The 12,817-nt window shown below is 43.0% G+C and overlaps 1 protein-coding gene across 10 annotated transcripts in view; it reads right to left on the reverse strand.

Annotated features, from left to right (window-relative positions):
- pemt (phosphatidylethanolamine N-methyltransferase) overlaps positions 1-12,817 on the reverse strand; it is a 101,081-nt gene that overhangs the window by 7,844 nt on the left and 80,420 nt on the right. The gene's annotated exons all lie outside the window — the stretch shown is intronic.

A 12,817-nucleotide genomic window follows, 5' to 3' on the forward strand; every position in this document is an offset into this window, starting at 1 on the left:
GAAAATAGCACATTTTAATAATAAGGCCCCTGAATTAATTTATAAATATCCAAATGGCCCTTGATAGCAAAAAGGTTCCCCACCACTGATGTAGATGATACTTTCATGATACTAGCTGATTATATAAAGTGTTTTTAAAGGGGGAGTGTGAATGTATGAGGTTGTGGGATCATTGGGATGACAAACAACAGGAGATGATCAGGCTGGATTCAAGCCATGTGTTTTGTAATCGGATGTCAATTTCAGGCGCCTGTGTTATCGGCAATTATAGTAATTATAGAGGATATGGACAAAGCTGAAAGAAGTTGTAACGAGCTGGACAACAAGAGAAGGAGAGAGAGAGAGAGAGAGTTACTAGGGCTTACATATCCTCTATTTTAAGATATCTTTCAACCTGGTTTGGGGAACAACTGAAGACTATTTATTTTCTGCACAAGCGATTACTAAGGGAGCAAATGACCACTCTGCTTTCAGATGGAGTCTGGCCACGCTTCATGTGGACTCAATTAGGCACTAATCACACACATATTGAGCAGCGGTAGCATTTACAGTGAGGGATGAGATATGAGAGGCTTTTGGGAACGAAATGGAAGGCGCGCACACACACACACACTTGCTGCCTAACTTCTCTTGACCTGGCTGAAGTTCTGCTGCGGGGTAAACGAAACATGGGCATTGTTGGTCAAAGTGCCCTTTTCCATTGAATTTCATTCAGAGACAATTGTAAGACAAAGTGTGTCCAGTATGAAGGCAGTTTCGCAAGTCAATGCTAACTAGCGTTAGCGCAATGACTGGAAGTCTATGGGTATCTGCACGCTAGTGGATACCCATAGACCTCCAGTCATCGCGCTAATGCTAGTTAGCATTGGCTCGAGAAACTACCTCTTCAAGGAAAGTGCAAACAAGGACTTGTTGTTGTTGGACTTTTCTGTTACCATCTGGTGCAAACATATAATAAATAAATACCTTATTCAGCACCAGAACCAGAAGTGAGCCACATTCATTATACAGATCAAATAAATATCTATCTATTCTACGCAGCTGACAAAGCCCACTCGATAATATGGGTCACTAGCTATATTTTGACATCCCATTGCCCTACATCCCTACATCCCACACTGTCTTACTGTTCAACGTCACATGAGCCGTGAATTGGCCGTGCAGAGCCAGACATGTAAAGTACTGTAACTAGAGCTTTTCACTGACTCAGAACAGCAGCATGTGTCAGACTCACCCAGTCTGGACGTGACTGAATGCCACACAACATGGTCTGCATATTAGTATGAGCTGTTTGTCGGGCCTCTACTACAGACTGTGGCTACATGTCAAATGACATTCCCTATGGTGTACTACTTTTAGACTATAGCCTTATGTGACTTTGGTCAATTTTATAGAGAGTAGTGGTTTGGTGCTCTAAGATCTATATAAAATCTTTAGAAAACTTTTGCCTACTGTTGTCATTCCATTCGGCTAAAACACATATAGATCTGGGGTGCATAGAGTACCAAAGTACGAGTCATAATACACATAAAACCTAGTAGTCAAACAAGGAAATGGTTCCAATTATTTCCCCACCATTCATTTATCCCATAGGGGATTTTAGAAACACTTAAAATAAGGGCTGTGTTTCATGTAGGCTTACATTTGTTTGACGTTTTGATAACCGTGAAAATTCTCTCTAAGAAAAGGTGACTTATCAATGTATTTACCCCCCAAACATGAAATGCTAATTAGCTGCTAATGTGGCTATCATAAAGAACTACAAATGCCATTATGATCTGGACGAGACTGCCAAATCGAGGCAAAGGTGAGAATCTCTAGATTCTAATTAATAAATTGGCAAAATTTCATTAAATTGACAATTCTGTGAACTGTCTTGTGCAAGTTTTAACTTAACATAATACCTGTTAGCAAAGGTGTCAGCAAGAGATGATGTGCAGAAGCTTGTAGTCTTGCATGATGTCTACTTTGATGCTAATGATCATTTTCTGATCTGAGAGTAAATAGTGGCGAATATATTGATAGACGTCACCTTGTCCGAGAGAGATTTACATGGTTATCAAAACATCGCCAGGGTAAGCCTTATATTAAGTGTTTCTAAAATTCCCCATGGGAAAAATTAACAGTGGAAAAATTATTATATATATATATATATAGACACACACACACACACAGGTCACGTTAATAATGTTTACGTGCAGTTGAAGTCGGAAGTTTACATACACTTAGGTTGGAGTCATTAAAACTTGTTTTTCAACCATTCCACAAATTTCTTGTTAACAAACTATAGTTTTGGCAAGTCGGTTAGGACATCTACTTTGTGCATGACACAAGTAATTTTTCCAACAATTGTTTACAGACAGATTATTTCACTTATAATTGTCACGGCCGTCGAATGAAGTAGACCAAAGCGCAGCGTGGTGAGGGTACATATTCCTATTTATTAGAAATGACGCCGACAAAAACAATAAACAATACAAAACAACCGTGAAGCTTAAGGGCTATGTGCCACAAACAAAGTTAACTTCCCACAAAGAAAGGAGGAAAAAGGGCTACCTAAGTATGGTTCCCAATCAGAGACAACGATAGACAGCTGTCCCTGATTGAGAACCATACCCGGCCAAAACATAGAATGCCCACCCCAAATCACACCCTGACTAAACCAAATAGAGACATAAAAAGGCTCTCTAAGATCAGGGCGTGACAATAATTCACTGTATCACAATTCCAGTGGGTCAGAAGTTTACATACACTAAGTTGACTGTGCCTTTAAACAGCTTGGAAAATCCCAGAAAATGATGTCATGGCTTTAGCTTCTGATAGGCTAATTGACATAATTTGAGACAATCGAAGGTGTACCTGTGAATATATTTCAAGGCCTACCTTCAAACTCAGTGCCTCTTTGCTTGACATCATGGGAAAATCTAAAGAAATCAGCCAAGACATCAGAAATAGAAGTCTGGTTCATCCTTGGGAGCAATTTCCAAACCCCTGAAGGTACCAGGTTAATCTGTACAAACAATAGTACACAAGTATAAACACCATGGGACCACGCAGCCGTCATACCGCTCAGGAAGGAGACGCGTTCTGTCTCCAAGTACTCCTCCTCGTACTTTGGTGTGAAAAGTGCAAATCAATCCCAGAACAACAGCAAAGGACCGTGTGAAGATACTGGAGGAAACCGGTACAAACGTATCTATATCCACAGTAAAACAAGTCCTATATCGACATAACCTGAAAGGCCTCTCAGCAAGGAAGAAGCCACTGCTCCAAAACAGCCATAAAAAAAGCCAGACTATGGTTTGCAACTGCACATGGGGACAAAGATCATACTTTTTGGAGAAATGTCCTCTGGCCTGATGAATCAGCAATAGAACCTTTTGGGCATAATGGCCATCGTTATGTTTGGAGGAAAAAGGGGGATGCTTGCAAGCCGAAAAACACCATCCCAACCGTTGAAGCACGGGGGTGGCAGTATCATGTTGTGGGGGTGCTTTGCTGCAGGAGGGACTGGTGCACTTCACAAAATAAATGGCATCATGAGGATGGAATATTATGTTGATATACTGAAGCAACATCTCAAGACATCAGTCAGGAAGTTAAAGCTTGATCACAAATGGGTCTTCCAAATGGACAATGACCCCAAGCATACTTCCAAAGTTGTGGCAAAATGGCTTAAGGACAACAAAGTCAAGGTATTGGAGTGGAATGGGCCAAAATTCACCCAACTTATTGTGGGAAGCTTGTAGAAGGCTACCTGAAACGTTTGACCCAAGTTAAACAATTTAAAGGCTATGCTATCAAATACTAATTGAGTGTATGTAAACTTCTGACCCACTGGGAATGTGATGAAAGAAATAAAAGCTGAAATAAATCATTCTCTCTACTATTATTCTGACATTATACATTCTTAAAATAAATGATCCTAACTGACCTAAGACAGGGAATTTTTACTTGGATTAAATGTCAAATTGTGAAAAACTGAGTTTAAATGTATTTGGCTAAGGTGTATTTAAACTTCCGACTTCAACTGTATATACTGTATTCTCGTCAAGGCCATCCTATTCAACTATTGCTGTACATATACTATTCTATCCATGTATTCTTCAGATATACTATCTAGTATATGCACAGAAATATTTGAATAGGATGGCCTTAACTAGAATACAGTATATACCCATTTTCATATGCCAAACAGTATTTAACATTAAAATGACCAGTGTTCCATGTCTATGTACATAGGCAGCAGCCTCTAAGGTGCAGGGATCAGTAACCAGGTGGTAGCCGGATAGTGACAGTGACCAAGTTCAGGGCAGCGTAGTGGGTGGAGGCCGGCTAGTGGCAGTCTGGACGGCCTTGAGAAGAAAGCTGTTTTTCAGTCTCTCGGTCCCAGCTTTAAAGCACCTGTACTGACCTCACGTTCTGGGTGATAGCGGGGTAAACAGGCTGTGGCTCGGGTGGTTGAGGTCCTTGATGATCTTCTTGGCCTTCCTGTGACACCGGGTGCTGTAGATGTCCTGAAGGACAGGTAGTGTGCTCCCAGTGATGTGTTGGGCTGACCGCACCACCCTCTCAATGGTGCATCTGTACAAGTTTGTGAGGGTCTTAGGGGCCAAGACAATTTCTTCAGCCTCCCGAGGTTGAAGAGGCGCTGTTGTGCCTTCTTCGCCACACTGTTTGTGTGGGTGGACCATTTCAGATTGTCAGTGATGTGTACACAGAGGATCTTGAAGCATTTTCACCTGCTCCACTGCATGCTCCCTCTCCTGAAGTCCACGATCAGCCCCTTCATTTTGTTGAGGGAGAGTATTTTCCTGGCACCACTCCACCAGGGTTCTCACCTCCTCCCTGTAGGCTATCTCCTCGTTGTTGGTAATCAAGCCTACCACTGTTGTGTCGTCTGCAAACTTGACGATTGAGTTGGAGGCGTGCATGGCCACGCAGTCATGGGTAAACAGGGAGTACAGGAGGGGGCTGAGCATGCACCCTTGTGGGGCCCCTGTATTGAGGAACAGCGTAGTGGTAGTGTTATTGCCTACCTTCACCATTAAAGCGGCCCGTCAGGAAGTTCAGGACCCATTTTCACAGGGCAGGATTCAGACCCAGGGTCCCGAGCTTAATGATGAGCTTCGGGGATACTATGGTGTTGAAGGCTGAGCTGTTGTCAATGAACAGCATTCTTACATAGGTAGTCCTCTTGTCCAGATGGGATAGGGCAGTGTGCAGTGCGATGGCGGTTGCATCACCCGTGGATCTATTGGGGCGGTATGCAAATTGCAGTGGGTATAGGGTGTCGGATAAGGTGGAGGTGATATGGTCCTAGCCTCAAAGCCCTCCATGATGATAGAAGTCAGTGCTACTGGGCGATAGACATTAAGTTCAGTTACCTTCGCTTTCTGGGTACAGGAACAATGGTGGACATCGTGAAGCAATTCAATTCACCTCAATGTTTTGCTACGTTGTGTGTCGGTTTGTACTGAACAACACGTTTCCCCGAAACGGTGCGCACCCTTCTTCAATAGCCTTTGGGGGTCACAATTTGAAATCAATCTTCCTATTGCTTTTCGACCCTTTTCCCCAATCTCCGCCCAGAGAAATATGACATTTGTGATGTCAGGTAAAAAAAGGTAATCCTTTATCTCTCGTGTAACTTTGGAGATATCGCTGGGAGGACATGACAATAGACATTCTCATTCCCACCTATAGGAAAAAGGGATTCGTTTTTGTCCTTCTCCATTTTCAAAGTTGTATCTCTAGGCAATGTGTTACATATACTGTACATATACAGTGTGTGGGTTGGATAACAAACAACCTACAGTATTCTTTCCATTATGAAAGGATACATTATCATTGCTTTAGACGGTAAAGGAGGACCTGACCTGGAATGGCTGCCAGGCCGGCAGACGCAACCAGGCCGGTAGATGTAACCATGAAGGTAGATGCAACCAGGCCAGCAGATGTAACCAGGCCGGTTCTCACCCAAGGGAGGATCCCTCCTCTGCATTTCATTGAGTTCCATTCATCTTTATATCTCATGTTATTTGATTACCTTTCTTAATTGGAGCAGTGGGATCAATGTTAATTTGATTCCTGCTGTCCTGTTCTGGGCCAGGAGAGAGGTGGATGACAGAGAGGAGGAGACAAAATAAGAGGGAGAGAAGATGAGAGTGAATGAAAGTCGGTGGGTAGATGAGGAGGTTTGGATACTTGGGTCAAGGTGACCACGACACACCTGAAGGACACTCTTTGTCTGATGACGTGACCAAGCCACCCACCTTTGGAATACAACAAACGTGTACGCATATCCCCACATGCTCAGAAACTGCAAATGAATGAGAACACCCACAGACACTCACACAGAGGTAAATTCAGAATAACTGTATGAGAACAGTGACTACCTGGGAATTGCTGTGGTCCTCTGTTTTGCTTCACAACCTACTGAAGTTACCCATTGTGTAAAAACATCCTGAACTTATTGTGCCAAAATGACAAAGATTATAGACTCAAAATTCAGCACAAGAGCTAATCTAACAAACGCCTTTGCACATGTATTATCACTACAGAAAAGCGAGTGCAAACACTGAACCCCCCCCTCCCCCCCACACACACACACACAACTCCCCCACACACACATAATGGCCGTCACCTAGGGAAAGTGTCATCTCAAATTGAACAGCAGAAAGTAGGTCAATGAGATTCCGTCGAGGGAACAGCGCGACAGGTTGTCGGTGTTGTCGCTGCAGACCAGATCGCTGGGTGGGTGACTCATGCTAACGCTCTGCTCAATACGGACCTTTTTTCCATTCTGTTCAATACGTGTCCATCCGCCATGCAGGCAGGGTGGAAGGCCTCAGTCAGGGACAGCTGGCTAGAACAGCAACGGCATGGCCCCAGGATGACCACAGGAGAGAGAGGAGCGGATAGGAAGGAGGAGAAGGTAACAGAGGGATTGAGACTTGAATAGAAGGGAAAACCTGGGGGATTTGAGACCAACATAAAACCTAGATGACATGCTGGGGGATTTAAGACCAAAATAAAACCTAGATGATATGCTGGGGGATTTAAGACCAAAATAAAACCTACATTTAGGGGATTTGAAACCAAAATAAAACCTAGATGACATGCTGGGGGATTGAGACCAAAATAAAACCTAGATGACATGCTGGGGGATTTAAGACCAAAATAAAACCTAGATGATATGCTGGGGGATTTAAGACCAAAATAAAACCTAGATGATATGCTGGGGGATTTAAGACCAAAATAAAAAGCAAATGACATGCTACGGGATTTGAGACCAAAATAAAACGATATGCTGGGGGATTTAAGACTAAACTAAATCATATACATTTTTATTTGTCATACATAAACAACAGGTGTAGTAAACTAATAGTGAAATACTTAGTTTACGGGTCTTCCCAACAATGCAGAGACAAAAAAAGAGAGAAAAAAAAAACAACAAGGAAGAAATACACAATGAGTAACGATTGGCTATATACACAGAGTACCAGTACCGAGTCGATGTCCAGGGGTACAAGGGTATTTGTGTTTAGATATGTATGTATACTGTAGGTAGGGGTAAAGTGACTAGGCAACATGAGAGATAATAAACAGTAGCAGCAGCGTATGTGATGAGTCAAAAGAGTGCAAAAAAGGTCAATAGTCCGGGTAGCTGTTGGTTAACAATTTAACTTACTATTTAGCAGTCTTGGGGGTAGAAGCTGTTCAGGGTCCTGTGTGCAATAATGGTGCAATAGTAATGTTTAACATGATTTTTGAATGATTACTTATCTCTGTACCCCACACATACAATTATCTGTAAGGTCCCTCAGTCGAGCAGTGAATTTCAAACACAGATTCAACCACAAAGACCAGGGAGGTTTTCCAATGCCAGTACTTGCAAAGAAGGGCACCTATTGGGACGTGGGTAAAACAAAAAGCAGACATTTAATATCCCATGAAAAATTAGTAATTACCATTTGGATGGTGTATCAATACACCCAGTCACTACAAAGATACAGGCGTCCTTCCTAACTCAGTAGCTGGAGATGAAGGAAATCGCTCAGGGATTTAATCATGAGGCCAACGGTGACTTTAAAACAGTTATATAGAGTTGAATGGCTGTGATAGGAGAAAACTGAAGATAGATCAACAACAACATTGTAGTTACTCCACAATACTAACCTAATTGACAGAGTGAAAAGAAGGAAGCCTGTACAGAATACAAATATTCGAAAACATGCATCCTGTTTGCAACAAGGTACTAAAGTAATACTGCAAAAAATGTGGCAAAGCAATTCACTTTTTGTCCTGAATACAAAGTGTTGTTTGGGATAAATCCAATACAGGTGGTACAATACTGAGTACCACTCTCCATATTTTCAAGCATAGTGCTGGCTGCATCATGTTATGGATATGCTTGTAATCATTAAGGACTTGGGAATTTTTCAGGATAAAAAAGAAACGGAATGGAACTAAGCACAGGCAAAATCCTAGAGTAAGACCTGGTTCAGTCTGCTTTCCACCAGACACTGGCAGGGGAATTCACCTTTCAGCAGGACAATAACCTAAAACACAAGGCCAAATCTACACTGGAGTTGCTTACCATGTAGACAGTAAATGTTACTGAGTGGCCGAGCTACAGTTTTGACTTAAATCTACTTGAAAATCTAAGGCAAGACGTGAAGATGGTTGCCTATCAATGATCAAGAACCATTTGACAGAGCTCGAAACATAATCCAGGTGTGGAAAGCTCCTAGAGACTTATCCAGAAAGACTCTGAAATCACTGCCAAAGGTGCTTCTACAAAGTATTGAGAGTTGCTTCTACAAAAGGTGCCTCTACAAAGATGTGTGAATACCTATGTAAATTAGATATTTCTGTATTTCATTTTCAATAAATGTGCAAAAATGTCACTTTTCATTATGGCGTATTGTGTGTAGATGGGTGAGAGAAAACAATTTAATCCATCCACAGTATTCAGCCCTAGACTTTTTCCACATTTTGTTGTGTTACAGCCTGAACTCAAAATGGATTAAATTGTTTTCCCCCCCTCTTATTTCTCTCTTACAGCCTTATTCTAAAATAAATAAATAAATAAATAAAAATCCTCTGAAATCTACACACAATACCCCATAATGACAAATCGAAAACAAGTTGACATTTTTGAAAATGAAAAAGGGGAAAAAAATGAAATACCTTATTTACATAAGTATTCAGACCCTTTGCTATGAGACTCGTAATTGAGCTCAGGTGTATCCTGTTTCCATTGATCATCCTTGAGATGTTTCTACAACTTGATTGGAGTCCACCTGTGGTAAATTCAATTGATTGGACATGATTTGGAAAGGCACACACCTGTCTATATTAGGTCCCACAGTTGACAGTGCATGTCAGAGCAAAAACCAAGCCATGAGGTCGAAGGAATTGTCCATAGTGCTCCGAGACAGCATTGTGTCAAGGCACAGATCTGGGGAAGGGTACCAAAACATGTCTCCAGCATTGAAGGTCCCAAAGAACAGTGGCCGTCATCATTCTTAAATGGAAGAAATGTGGAAATACCAAGATTCCTAGAGCTGGCCGCCCGGCTAAACTGAGCAATCAGGGAAGAAGGGCCTTGGTCAAGGAGGTGACCAAGAACCCGATGGTCACTCTGACAGAGCTCCAGAGTTCCTCTGTGGAAATGGGAGAACCTACCAGAAGGACAACCATCTCTGCAGCACTCCACCAATCAGGCCTTTATGGTAGAGAGGCCAGACGGAAGCCAATCATCCTCAGTAAAAGGTACATGACAGCCCGCTTGGAGTTTGCCAAAGGCACCTAAAGACTCTAAGACCATGAGAAACAAGATTCTCTGGTCTGATGAAAACAAGATTCAACTCTTTGGCCTGAATGCCAAACGTTACGTCTGGTGGAAACCTGGCACCATCCCTACAGTGAAGCATGGTGGTGGCAGCATCATGCTGTGGGTGTGTTTTTCAGCCGCAGGGACTGGGAGACTAGTCAGGATCCAGGCAAAGATGAACGTAGCAAAGTACAGAGAGATCATTGATGAAAACCTTCTCCAGAGTGCTCAGGCTGAGGCAAAGGTTCACCTTCCAACAGGACAACGACACTAAGCACACTGCTAAGACAACACAAGAGTGGCTTAGGGACAAGTCTCTGAATGTCCTTGAGTGGCTCAGCCAGAGCCCGGACTTGAACCCGATCTAACATCTCTGGAGAGACCTGAAAACAGCAACGCTTCCCATTCAACCTGACAGAGCTTGAGAGGATCTGCAGAGAAGAATGGAAAAACTCCCCAAATACAGGTGTGCCAAGCTTGTTGCTTCATACCCAAGAAGACTTGATGCTGTAATCGCTGCCAAAAGTGCTTCAACAAAGTACTGATTAAAGGGTCTGAATACTTATGCAAATGTAATATTTCAGTTTACATTTAATTTATAAATCAGCAAAAAATATTTTTTTTGCTTTGTCATTATGGGGTATTGACGAGAAAACCCCCCGATTTAATCAAATTTTACAATATGGCTGTAACGTAACAAAATGTGGAAAAGGTCTGGGGTCTGAATACTCTCTGAAGGCACTGTATGTGCAGAGTCAGGAAGGATATTAGGAGTGCAAGGGAAAAGGAGGGAGATGAGGTGTGAAGAATGTTATACGGTGATGATGGCGAGAGTGTATCGGGGGTTGACAAACACAGGAGGACGGTTTCCAGGTGCTGGTGAATGAGGGAGGTCTCTCTGTTAGAGCCAGATGTATATGTATAGCAGGTAAAGTGTTAAAACCTACTTGTGACAATACTGCATCAGTCTCAATGCATCTGCTAATCTCCTTTAGGTCATGGGATGGACGGAGGTAGAGTAAGTGGATGTGTGTGTGTTTGTGTGTGTGTGGGGGGGGGGGTGCAGTTGGGTGAGTGTGTGTGTGATGGTGCTTTGCCTGGATGAGCTAAGGAGAGCAAGGGAAGCAGAAAATGTAGCCTACGTGAAAATCTATTTTATGGCAATGGAGACAGAGAGGTGGTCAAATCCCGAAAAAAAACTAGGCACCAGGAACCTGTTAAATGATCCCAGGAGAAGAAGGCTCATAACTGTTGAACAGTCATGTGACGTTAAGAAATGAATGAACATGCAGTAATGCAACATCTCCAGTACTGTATCAGTCTGCATCATTGATACAATGGTGCAGTGCTATAGTTTGTGTGACTAAACAGCCTTTCGAAACCAATATCTGACCACTGAGCCACACGTGTGCCTCACGTGCATGTGGGGGTCACCAGTTCACATATGAGTGGCCGGCACACCTCAAGGTCCGACTGTAGCCCTTTCATCCCTGGGGTTACTGACGCACGAGCACGGGGGGATGCTGAAACGGCACAGAGGCGATACTGCTGCCTAGCTCAAATGATTTAAAAATGGAGGGAAAGAGAGGGAGTGCAGGGAGAAAAGTAGGGAAGAAAGGAAGCTGCAGGAAAGGAGGATAATAGGTTGCAGCGATAGGCTGCTCTCTCCTGTTGTGTCTGCCTAGCAACAGTGCCAAGCCACTCACCAGTGGTTTGGTCACTGTTGTCATGGAGACCACACACACACATATGTACACACATACAGTTTTCCGCTCCTGAAGGAGAAGTGATTCGAAACTCATAAACAGCAATACACAGAGTGACGTTTGACATTTGTAGTGCTCGTCATCGTTCCCCAGCTCCAAAATTATCATCTAATTGAGTCTTTATTTATACAGAGTAGACGCAATTCCCTCAAGGTTTTGCATCGCTATGTTTTATCATGTACCGAAATGCAATTGCTTCTTTCCTGCAGGTAGAGTTTTTTTGTGTCCTGCATGAACACTCTGAAATAAATCAAATCAAAGTTTATTTGTCACGTGCGCTGAATACAACAGGTGTAGACCTTACAGTGAAATGCTTACTTACAGGTGCTAACCAATAGTGCAAAAAAGGTATTAGGTGAACAATAGGTAGGTAAAGGAATAAAACAACAGTATAAAGACAGGCTATATACAGTAACGAGGCTATAAAAAGTAGCGAGGCTACATACAGACACTGGTTAGTCAGGCTGATTGAGGTAGTATGTACATGTAGATATGGTTGAAGTGGCTATGCATATATGATGAACAGAGAGTAGCAGTAGCATAAAAGAGGGGTTGGCGGGTGGGACACAATGTAGATAGCCCGGTTAGCCACTGTGCGGGAGCACTGGTTGGTCGGCCCAATTGAGGTAGTATGTACATGAATGTATAGTTAAAATGACTATGCATATATGATAAACAGAGAGTAGCAGCAGCATAAAAGGAGGGGTTGGGGTGGGGGGGCACACAATGCAAATAGTCCGGGTAGCCATTTGATTACCTGTTCAGGAGTCTTATGGCTTGGGGGTAAAAACTGTTGAGAAGCCTTTTTGTCCTAGACTTTGCACTCCGGTACCACTTGCCATGCGGTAGTAGAGAGAACAGTCTATGACTGGGGTGGCTGGGGTCTTTGACAATTTTTAGGGCCTTGCTCTGACACCGCCTGGTGTAGAGGTCCTGGATGGCAGGCAGCTTTGCCCCAGTGATGTACTGGGCCGTACGCACTACCCTCTCTAGTGCCTTGCGATCAGAGGCCGAGCAGTTGCCGTACCAGGCAGTGATGCAACCAGTCAGGATGCTCTCGATGTTGCAGCTGTAGAACCTTTTGAGGATCTCAGGACCCATGCCAAATCTTTTTAGTTTCCTGAGAGGGAAAAGGCTTTGTTGTGCCCTCTTCACGACTGTCTTAGTGTGTTTGGACCATTCTAGTTTGTTGTTGATGTGGAGACCAAGG

Source organism: Salvelinus alpinus, chromosome 3 (assembly GCF_045679555.1).
Source record: "Salvelinus alpinus chromosome 3, SLU_Salpinus.1, whole genome shotgun sequence".
NCBI classification, from domain to species: Eukaryota; Metazoa; Chordata; class Actinopteri; order Salmoniformes; family Salmonidae; genus Salvelinus; species Salvelinus alpinus.